This window comes from Marmota marmota, unplaced genomic scaffold (genome assembly GCF_001458135.2).
Source record: "Marmota marmota marmota unplaced genomic scaffold, marMar, whole genome shotgun sequence".
Lineage (NCBI taxonomy): Eukaryota > Metazoa > Chordata > Mammalia > Rodentia > Sciuridae > Marmota > Marmota marmota.
In genome coordinates this window covers 1,167,288-1,178,613 of record NW_026000172.1, presented here as the reverse complement: position 1 = coordinate 1,178,613, position 11,326 = coordinate 1,167,288, and the positions used below count along the sequence as shown (strand labels likewise).

The following is an 11,326-nucleotide window of genomic DNA, read 5'->3' as shown; positions in this document are numbered from 1 at the left end:
CAGCCTTGGTCAAGCAGTCCCCAGGGCCTGGCCTCCTGCGGGGAGGGCCTGCTCAGGGCCTCTGCTTTCCAGCCTCACAGGGGACAGCAGCATACTGCCCCTCCCCTCCCAGGGCCTGGCCTCATTCCTGGGCTGACTTTGGCTTCCCGAGGAGGGGGAAGGGGCCAAGGTGGGCAGGGTCTGGGTGGGCGATCCTCCCCCTGGTGGACGAGACCTTGGCCTCCTCAGCCTGGGCCAGTGAGAGGAGCTTCAGGAAGGTGCTTAAGGGGGCTCCCAGGGAGGGGCCCGCTCAGGGGACAGTGGGCTCATTGTGGGAGGACTGGGCTCCCTCCCGGAGGTTTCCACGGCGGCCAGAAGCTGTCCGTGGCCACAGTCAGTGAGTCCTGCCTCTCCCTGGGCTGGGGACAGTGGGGTGGGAAGGACCTGCCCCTGTGGCCTGCAAGGGCCCCTGGCACCGGGCTATGGGATGGCATGCAGGGGCCGGGGAGCCACCGGCCACCCTCCTCCCCTCCAAGTGGGACTAGGAGGTCCGGGCTGGCCAGCTTCAGGGGTGCTTGCTGGGGAGGGATGACATCCACTCTTTCATGCATTTCTCCCAAACCTAAACCACGAATCACCCCCCTCTGAGGACTCACTGCAGGAGTGGCCAATTATGGTCCAGGCCCGGCTACTGAGCCCCGAGGCCAGGCTGCCCCCCACTGTTTTCACCCTTGACTCAGGGCAGTGGATGGCAAGTGCAGTTGTGGGTACACAACAGAGCACTGGGCAGCGACCTGGGCTGTGGGGAGCCCTGGCCTGGAGCGGGGCCCTGTGGGCAGAGGCCTGGGTTGAACTGAAGTGCACCCCGACTGAGAGCCCTCATCCCCAGCAACCCCCCCCTCCATGGCCTCCCTTTATGGGGCGTGCCCTGCCCTCCAGCAGTGAGGGTCACCTGGAGGGGTGGAGGCTCCTGGGCAGAGACCCAGGAGTGGGAGGCAGGGAGGCCAGGAGCCCCATGCCCAGGGGCACGCCACATCCCCACAGTGAGAACCAAGGGCCCTGCACCCAGGGGCAGGCCGCACCCACACAGTGAGAACCAGGAGCCCTGTGCCCAGGGGCACGCTGCACTCACACTGTGGGTTTTCCTCCGTCCATTTCCAGAGCTGTGCTGAGAGGGAGGAAGGTGGGTGGTGATGGCCGGCCTACAGGACAGGGCCATGGACAGGCAGCCCCAGATATGCCTGGCACAGTGAGTCCCTCACTACCAACTCCAGAGAGGGCTTCGTCCCTAGCAGCAGGGGGACCTCACGGGCACCGTTCAGCAAGGAGGCCAGGCACCAGAGTGTCTGCCAGAGGGGCAGCAGTGGCCTTCTAGGGACGGGGACCTCATGTGCCAGCCCAGGGGATGCATGCACGGCCCCTGAGCTGGACTCCGAAGACGCCTACTCTTTACATGTGGCCTTTAATTAGAGAAAGGAGAAGTGCGATTTCTCCCGAAGTCGTTTGCATGTGGGGGGATCTAGGCTCTGGTGGCAGTGGAACCAGTTCCTCCGGAGGCCGGAGGCCAGGGGCCTGCAGACACCCCGGAGCTGGGGCTTTCCTCTGGGCCAGCTCTCATTTCCGCATCTGAGCCTCTGGGTTCCAGAACCTCCCCCATGCAGGGGCCGTTTTAGATGAAGAGCTTCCTCTCAACCTAGAGTGACCCTGGCCTCCAGTCCACAGCAGGGCATCCAGCCTGTGCACGGGTCCCTTGGGCTGGGCTGACCTCACAGGATGGGGTGTCCAAAGGCCCCTGTGGCTTGGGCCCCTGCATATTTTTCTCCAGAACCCATAGAATTTGTGGGTGGGTGGAGTTAGCCACTCTGTCCCTCTCTACAACTTCCAACATTCCCAGGGGACCCATGCAATGTGTCCTTCTCATTCTTTCAACTTGTCTTTGTTTATTTTTTTTTCAGTCAGGGCCTCACTAAGTTGCTGAGGCTGGCTTTGAACTTGCAATCCTCCAGCCTCAGCCTCCTGAGCCACTGGGATTACAGGCGTGCCCCACTATACCTGGCTTCAACTTTTTATTACACATGGAAGATTTCCACACTGGAACGAGTTCACCCACATCACCCCTATTCTGCTCAGCTTTTGGAGACTCATAGTTTGGTCCAAATTTATAAAAATGTGGTAAGCTAAAAGAAAAAAAAAATTACCTAAAAGAAGCTATCGGCCCAATCAAGAACGGCTTAATATTATTCATTTTCTTCTTTGAATGTTGTTGTTTTGTTTTGTTGTTGTCCTGTCTCTCTAAGGTGCTTAGGTCCTCACTGAGTTGCTGAGGCTGGCTTTGAACTTGAGATCCTCCTGTCTCAGCCTCCTGAGTCGCTGACACGGTGCCCACCCCTGAACATGGTTCTTAAGAGCCGTTTTAGAGCTGCTGGCTCAGGGCTCCCTCCACAGGCCTCGGTTTGTTAATAGTCTCTAGATTCAAGCTCTCTGAGCGTTTCCGGGTGTGTTCAGAGTCTCCCACGTCCTCCAGAGGCTGTGCCCAGTGTTGTAAATTGCCTCTCTCTGTTCTCGGCATCTGGGTGTCATCAGGCCTCCACCAAACCCCAGGAAGGCAGACTCCCCACCAGCTCCTATCCAACCTTGGTTTTCCCAAGTCCTTCCTTCGCAGAGCCGGGCAGCACAACCATTCCCAACTTGGAAGGCTTAGATCTTTGTAATTGAAAACACCTTCACGACACCTGCTGCTGGCCAGGCTGACCCCCATCTTGCGCAGCTCCTCAGCTTCATGCTCCCCTTCAGCAGGACAAGGGTACTGCCCACCTCCAGGCCTCTCCCTGAAGCCACTCCAAGAGCAGGTGGGTGAAGTCCCACTGCCCTGGGCACACTAGAGGCGAGACTCTCTGAGCCAAGGAAGTGGGTAGACACCACGGCGGGCACTGGTGACAGCGGAACCCCACAGAGCAGAGCCTCAGCCTCTGGACAGCCGGTGCCACCTGTCTGCCGAATTCGATGGTGATCTGTGGTTTTCCTTCCGGAACTTCCAGCCCAAGATCAAACACCTGTCAAGTCTGGGGACTGAGTAAGTCTGGGCCTTCTTGAAGGGTTCCGGGCTGCTCCTCAGTCTCCTCATTTTTGATTTCACAGCAGATTTTCCTATTCAAGTCGGGTGGGCGCCCTCTCTCCTCAGCGGGTTGGCTGGAGTCCTGAGGTGTGTGTTCAAGGGGGTTCCGCAGCCTCACTCTCCACGCCAGCCCAGGGCAGTCCCCACGTGATTTGAAAGACCCACCCCAACACGCCCGACAGAAGCCACCGCGACGGCCCTGGCACCCTTGAGGAGACTGCTTCTGGCACCCATGGGCACCGACACAGGTGCTCCAGGCCCCGGCACGGGCATGGCATCTGCATGGGACCTGCAGCCCCTTACCCCGCGCTGGCTGCCGTCCAGTGTCTAACGCGGGTGACATCCAGGCTGGGACATGGTTGTCACCCCAGCTGTGGGGGCTCATGGGAGGGCTGTGCCCCTTCAGGACACGGGCAGGGCTGTCAGATGTGCATGGCCGAGTTCAGATGGGGACAGCCAGCTGCCGTGGGGGTGCGTTTTTAAAGTCCCAGCGGATCTGAAGATGGCTCCTGTGGCTTTGCTATAGCAACACAAGGACACGAGGGCCTTTCTTCTCCTTCCTTCTCGGCCCTCCCTGGGCAGGTCATGCTGGTGTAGGGAGGGTCCAGCAGGCCGGGTCAGTTCAGGAAGTTGACCTGGTGTCCACCGTGGGGCACTCAGCCAGACCTGGATCTGTGTCCATCCCCCAGTTTCTCTTCAGATTTTGGAGTCAGTTACTTTTCTCTGGAGGTTAGACTTGCTGTGAGGAGAATAGCCAGGGGCCAGCAAGTCCACCTTTGGCCCCACGGTGGCCGGCCAGGCCTCTGCAGCCCCAGCGGGGAAGGGGGCAGCAAGGGTAGGCAGCTCAGAGAAGAGGGTGTCCCCAGTCCTCCACTGCGTGACGCCCATGAAGTGGAGGCAGGGAGGCCAGGAACACACACCACACACACACACCACATACACACACCACGTACACACCAAACACAACACACACACAACATACAACACACACAACACACAACACACAACACACACAATCATACACCACACAACACACACACAACACACAACACCCACACCATACACACATCACACACACACAACACCCACACCACACACACACATATTACACACACCACACATATACACACACACCACATGTGCCCACCATGCTGAGAACATGCAGGAGCGGTGGCCATTGGGCCTCTGATGAGCTGGGCATCGTCCCCAGGCCTGTGGGCTGGGTGCTGAAAGTCCAGCCCATTTAAAACACACACGGAACTTGGGAACGCAGCCCTCGAGAGCGGTGAGGAGACTGGAGGCACTCCCGCAGGCTCGGTGGCCTGCAGGGATGGTCCCCCATCACACAGATGCAGGAAGGGCCATGGGGTGCACTTAGGCTGCGCATGGCCAACAGCCATTGCGGATATGTCCTCGCTTTCTCCGCTTTGTGGACTCTTGACCTGCTTAGAGTTGCCGTGGGTGATGTCCCAGCCTCTGTCCTGAAAAGCAAGTGGTCCACTGCCTTGGTGAAGTGGCAGGTGACCAGAAGGCGAAGCTGAAGACACTCTCTCAGGGGTGATGACCCTCGAGGGTGAACATCAGGCCTGGACCTCCAAGGCCTTTGGCTGCTGGTTTCTAGTCCCCATGCTTCAGCGTCCCCTGTGCCCAGCTGGAGGACATGGCTCTGTCCAGTGGGAGCCCAGGCTGGGCCGCTGTGTGGCTGGGAGCCTGCTGTGCCTGGCAGGCCCAGGGAGGGCCAGGGCGGGCAGTGTGGGCAGGTTGTCCTGGGCCCATCTGCACACTGCTTGGGACTCATTTCTTTAGCGTTTTTCTCTAAAGCAGATCCACGCTAAGTCAGCGGACCACAGGAGCGGACTCCCAGGAGTCCCCGGGGCCTGCGCGGCCTTCACCGCGGCCTGCCCTGGGCTCCTGCGCTCCACTCTGGCTTCTGGCTTTGCTGCCCAAGGCCAGTCCCTGCAGCTGGCCAGGGCAAGGGGGCACCCGCCGCACCCTCCCATCAGACCCACAGACACAAAGACGCAGCCCCGAGACGCTTCCAGAAGTGACCTCCACTTTAGGGCCCCTCACCCTCCGTGAGGCGGTCCTGCCCTGGGGATGGCCGTGGTGGACAACACCCTCTTCTGTGCCACCATGTTTCCCCTGGGACAGCTCACAGCAGGGCTGGTGCACTGGAGCGTCTAGCTGAGGGTGGACGGGCATTTTGAACATTTTGTAGGCCAGTGTACTTCAGGGTCCACCTGAGAAGCGTGGCCACCGTCGGTCTCTATTGCACAGTGCATTCAGGCTCTCAGAGAAACTCTGTTGAAGGGAAACATGGTTGCTCCAAAGAAAAAATATTAAGTGAATGGAAAATGTGGTCCTCAGAGACGGCCAAGCAGGAGAAGGCGGCGGGCGCTCGGAGAGTAGCTATGGGCTGTGGCTCTGGAGGCTGAGGACAGTCTTGGTGGCCATGGGCGGGAGGCGCTCTCGCCCTCCTGGTCCAGGTACCTGCAGATCCAGCGAGGGGCTGCAGTCCCCGTGGGGATCGGACGTCCAGCACGGTGGGACTGGACCAGCCCACAGGAAGGGCACAGCCATCTCGCAGGAAGACCCAGTGAGGGACCAGGTGGCTGGGGATCTGGTGGAGTCATGGAGGGCAGCATGTCCAGGACAGCAGGTCAGAGAAGCTCCAGAGCTTCCTCTACACGGGCATCCCTCGGCCTTTCTGAACGGGAGCCACGTTTCCATTCCACGCTGAGCCTGCATCATGAAGCTGGTGTGGACCCTCTGGGTCTTGACCCAGTGCCACTGGGGCTGTCCCTCAGGCGTGTGAGATCAAGACAGGCACAGCTTGGCACAGGGCGGGCATGGCGAAGACGTGGCCAGGAACAGGGGCCCCGGGAAGGTGGGGGCAGGGAAGGGAGTCGAGGCAGCAAGGGGCGGGATAGGGCCTCTCGGGCTGTGTGTGTAAGGGGCAGTGGTGGGGTCCTCTGCCGACTGTAGAGGCAAGCAGGGCAGGCCATGGGGAGATCCGAGCAGGAAGGGGCCTCTACTGCCGTCCTCTCCCAGCTCCTTTGCTGTCACACCCAGAAGGCGTTCGGGGGCACACACCCTCAAGCCTGCACCCGCCTAGGCCCCGCCATGCACCAACAAAAGCCAGGACAGAAGTCCTACACAGATGGCCACAGGGGTACTGGACAGAACCCCCTCTTCTGCTCACAGTGGATGTCTACCTTGGGCACCGATGGGGTGAGCCTGGCACTGTGCCCAGGTGCCCCCGCCCCATCCTGCCTCCCAGGGCCAGCTCAGGACCATCCGCCCAGACTTCCGCGTGGACAGGAGCTGGAATTCTTGCAGCTGGTCTCACGCTGGTGGGGCCTGCAGGGCAGGGGCGGGCAGGAGACGCTGGGTGAGCTGAGGGTTAGGGGAGAGCCCAAGGCCCAGCCAGCAGGACTTGTCTCTCTGGGCTATGAGGAGAGCACCGAGAAGTCAGCAGTTGCCCAGGTGACCCAGCAGGAGCCTCATGAGACCTGCCATGGTGACTGACGCCAGAGCCTGCACATGCCCTGTGGGACCACGCCACCTCCCGTCCACTGGGGTTGGCTGCCTGCTCTGGCTCGTCAGAGCAGGGTGACCACTCCCAGCTGAGGGGACGCTGGAGCAGATGCAGTTGGCACCCCTCCCTGCACACAGGGACCTTCTCCAGCGGGCGCTGTCACCTCTGCCTGGGGCCACGAGTCTGGGACACTGCCAGTGAATGCCCCTCCCCCATCCTCGGGAACAACTCAGAGGCGCCCCCCTGGCCTCTCCCTGAGATGTCCCTGCCGAGCCTCGGGTGCCACCGCGGGTGCCTCTATGGCTCCTTTCTCCTGCCTCCTGTCCAGTCTCCCTCCTCCTCTCACCCACCTCTGGTGTCCCTCTCAGGGAAATCATGTGCACAGGGACAGGCCCTGGTGCTGCAGTCTCCTGGGGAGCCCCATCCATCGTGGTTTGGATCTGCGATGTCCCCCGAAGCTGAAGCCATGGCCCCAGAAGGTGGCACTATCGGAGGTGGGAGAGAACTCAAGCCATGAGTCAGAAGAGGCGGGTCTCCAGGTGACTCTGGAGGGCATGTTCTGTCCCTGGGCTTGGTTCTCTCTCTGCCTCTTGGCTGCCAGGAGGTGGGTGGCCCCTGCCACCTGGTCCTACACCATAAGGTTTTGCCTCACATGGCCCAGGAGCAATGGAGCCAGCTGACCATGGAGCCAACTGACCAGGGACTGAGACCTTGAAACCGTGGGCCAAAGTAGATCTTCCTCCCTCCAGTTGATTCTCTGAAGTTTGGTCACCTCGGGGGCAGGCTGACTGACACAGTCTAAGTGGGCGTGTCAGAGGAGGGAGCCTGTGTCGGGGGCAGGGCTGTGACTGGGTGGTTCTTCCCTCCGCCCAGGCCCTGGCAAACCTTGCCGTCAGATACCACCTTCTCTCCTAGAGGTGCACCTGGGACCACTGTCCCCTGTGCCGGGGACAGGGCCAGCTAGGATCAGAGCACCAAGCCCCCTGGCCTCCAGCCCTTGGCTCAAAGCAAACAGACCCTCAGGGTGGTGGAGGACGTGAGGTGAGGGGAAGGCAGGGGTCCATCTCCAGTGGTCTGACTTCCACCAGTGCCGTTCTTAGTCGAGCATCAGGGCGGGATGAGCAGAGCCCAAAGTCCCTGCAAGATCTCCCTAGGAACGTAGCTGCAGACCAGGGGGGACCATTTCCTAGTCCTTGTGTCCCGACCTCCTTTTAATCCACAAGTAGCATTACGTCCATGCGTAGGACGTGATTTTCTTTTTTGCAGGGGTTACTGGGGATCCAACTCAAGGCCCTGGACAAGGCACTGAGCCATAGCCCTATTTTGCATTTTATTCAGAGACAGCGTCTCCCTGAGTGCTTAGCGCCTCGCTGTTGCTGAGGCTGGCTTGGAACTTGAGATTCTCCTGCCTCAGCCTAGAACATAAGTTTTTGATACGTGCACATGCATTGGAGAAGGAGGAAATCAAGCGCACACTTGCTCCAGGGAGGAGAGTGTTTAAAACCTGCTCTCCTAGGGACCTCCCAGTGCTCACATTGGCCATCGTCCCCAAGCTGCATGCCAGTCCTCCAGGACTCCTCCTGAACTGAGACTCAAGCCCTTGACCAGTGTCTCCACCCTGCAGATGCCACTCTAGCCTCCGCCCTGTGAGTCCAGGTTTTCAGGTTCTGCTTGTAAGGGAGACCAAGATGCTTGTCTCTCTGCAATTCCTCTGAGCAGAGTCTTCCAGGTTCATCCGTGTTGGTCACAAAGGTCACAAAGGCCCCTGACCTTTTTCTATTTTTTTAAGGCTGAATAGTATTCCATTGTGGGCACATACCACCTCATCTCTATCTATCTGCTGTGGATGGCGTGTCCTGATTTCCAGATTTGGACACTGGTGACCCTGTGCCTGGGGAGACTGGGGTGTGAGGGGCAGCGAGGGCCTCGTCCCTCCGGAACTCCAGCAGTATCGTTCCTTCTCAGGGCTCCTATGAGCCTCTGGCTGCTGGAGGCCTTCCCTCCCTCAGGGGCTCCTTGGAGGTCTGGACACCTGGGCTTTGGGAATAGAGAACCATTTCCTTTCTGAAATGAGACATTTAAAAGCTCAGCACTTTTGCAGGCTTCCTCTTTGCCTCTAAAGCATTTCTGGAAGTGCTACTATCTTTCATTTTAAAAACATTTTTCACAGCATCTGTACCCAGGCGGCCTCATTGTGTCCAGCTTCCGCCGGGCACAGGGGGATCTCTGCTTCCTCTGCTGGGCGGCTGTGGCTCCAGGGGCCACCAGAGACCCAGGTCACTGTGGAAGCCTGGCTCAGTGTCCTGACGCCCCAGCTGGCAATTCCAGTGTGTCTACCCCGTTCCCTGCAGACACAGCTTCGGCCTTTTTCAGGACAGGTCATCTGTCCCCAGCACCTTTGGTGAAGCCCACCCTTGAAAGGCCCTGGGCAGGTGGCTGGGGGATGGAGAGGAAGCTGGGGCTCTGCGGGCACCATGCTGTTCTCCTGGGCAGCACTCTCACCCTCTGGGTTGCCCCTGGGTCCTCGTCCCTTACGACCCTTACTTACGGCATCTACCTCATCTGTAAGGGGGATTCCAGCCCCTGCAGGCCCTTAGAGTGGATGGAGGAGAGAAGGACGTAGGCGAGGTCCCGGGGAGACCCCTGACCTGCGTTAGCCGCTTTGTCCAAGGCTGGAAAGGGGGCGGCTGCATTTCCTTGTGAAACCCTAATAAAGACCCTGTGGGAGCCTCCACTGGTCAGTGTGCTGCTTGATGGCCAGCATGCCTGAGGAGGGCTCTCGAGGCCCTTCTGCCATGGTGGCCAGCATGGCCACAGTGTCCCTAGGCAGTGGCACCTCAGGACCTCTTGCTGGCCTCAGCCTCAGCCTGGGGTGCTCTTTTGTCCTGCACCGGGTCTTTCCCGCGCCCCTACTCTGTGCTGGTGACTGTTGTGGGCACCTGGCGTCAGCAGTGGACAGAGGAGGCCAGCCTGACTTTGGGCGCAGGGCTGGGCAGAGGTGGTGGAGAGACCACTGGAGGAACTGGGTTTAGGGGTCAGCCGATGACTCCCAAGGGCAAGGAGACAGGAGGGGCTGGCCTTTCATACCAGGTGAGGGGCCAGCCCTGGGACGGTGTTGGGGACTTGGTCCTGGGGAAAGCCCAGGGCCCTTGGGGCCTCCCAGGAGGGCGGGGCAGGAGGCTGGGGCAGTGGATGTGGGAGAGGCTGCTGTTGAGGATCTGGGCTCTCATTTTGTAGTGTATGGTCCCCTCCTCCACAGGAGATCTTAACTAGGCTCATGGGGAACCCTCATGATAATGGTTCTGATACTCTCAGCAAAAAAGTTTTGTCAGAGGATTTGCAGCCTGGGGGGTAATGGGGGGCTTCCCAGAGGCCGCTGCCCTCCAAAGGAGCCTGCAGGCAGAAGGAAAGGGGAAGGGGCTCTCCCTTTCCTGGGCGCTGGTTTTAGCAGGGTGCCCTTGGTGGGCACCAGGCCTGGCTCCACTGTTCTGGAGACGCTGCTTTGTGTGGTCCTGGGCAGACAGGAGCCCCTCACCCTCCTCGCGCTGGGTGTCAGCCTGAGGCTGTCTGTTTCAGGCTTGATGGGTGATAGCGAAAGCCGTTTCCATCTGAACCTGGCTGCCGCGGATACACCTGCTTCCTGCTTTTTCCTCAGCGTCCAGCCGTCTGTCCCCCAACAGCAGGAGATGAGAGCCACAAGGGGGTTTTGGACAAAGGGGGAAGATGTTCTGAATTGAGTCTGAAACTTAAAAAACAAAAAAGTTGACTTCAGGCCCTTCAGGGCTCCTCCCCCAGCTCAGGCTGCATTGGGAAGGGAGAGGTGCTGCTGAGGGCCTCGGGAGGGAGTCCTGGACTCGCTGACCAGCTGCTCAAGGGGCAGAGGCAGGAGGGAGGAGCAGACTGTGCAGGCCTTCCAGGAGGCTGGGTCCCAGGGGAGGAGACCAGGGGCTCATGCTGGGGGCGAGGGGGCTCCTGCAGCTCCCTGGAGTCGGGAGTCCACTGATGTTCAAGTCTGGAGTCTGGGCAGAGGTCTAACTGCAGCCCCGTCCATGACCAAGGAAGGGTCCAGGCAGCTCCTGGGCACCTGATGTCTGCAGTCAGAGGCCAGGGTCGTAGGGGGAAGCCTGGAGCAGTGAGTCCAGCTAGGGCGTGTCAGGAGGCTGGGTGGGCTACCTGGCCAGGGACCATGCCCAAGGGTCCTGATGGACAGCAGGATGGGCTGCCGGGGGCCTACAGCAAGTGGCAGGGTCAGGGGCACAGCGTGAGGAGATTCAGGTGGGTGGCAGGAGTTTCTCAGGAGGGTGGAGGGAGGTGGCCTGAGGAGAGCAGGGGAGGTGCTGCCCACCGGGGCTGGGGCCTGGTCTGGCCAGGGGAAGCGGCTGCCTGGGCTTCCCAGAGCCCTCCTTTCACTTCCCATTCCTGTCTGCAGGGCTGCCTTTTAAGCTAAACTTTAAAAAACTTTGTTTACAAAAACACTCTTCTCCCTGAGGTCATGTCCAGGGAGATCACTAAATCTGTGTTCCACCCCACAGTCAGGTGACCTTTAGAAACATGCAAACCAGCAGGACTGAGGTCAGCTTAGGCCAGGACATCACCCTCCACAGACATTGAGGAGGGGAGGAGGAAGACAGAGAGAGCAAAGGAAGAGAGGGAAGGAAGGAGGGAGGAAGGGGAGGAGAGGAGGAGGGGAGAGG

At 59.9% G+C, this 11,326-nt stretch overlaps 1 long non-coding RNA gene across 4 annotated transcripts; it reads left to right on the top strand.

The window, feature by feature from the left end:
* The first annotated feature begins 316 nt into the window (after positions 1 to 316).
* Positions 317 to 9,366, top strand: LOC107159704. 4 transcript variants are annotated; one of them, XR_007342180.1, is made up of 5 exons: positions 318 to 376; positions 1,141 to 1,228; positions 1,935 to 2,151; positions 2,277 to 3,052; positions 7,001 to 9,366. It is a non-coding gene; the product is annotated as an uncharacterized LOC107159704 (long non-coding RNA). The 4 variants fall into 4 exon arrangements; XR_007342179.1 differs by having other exon boundaries at positions 2,277 to 7,171; positions 7,899 to 9,366; XR_001505775.2 differs by having other exon boundaries at positions 317 to 372; positions 2,277 to 9,366.
* The last annotated feature ends 1,960 nt before the right edge of the window (positions 9,367 to 11,326 follow it).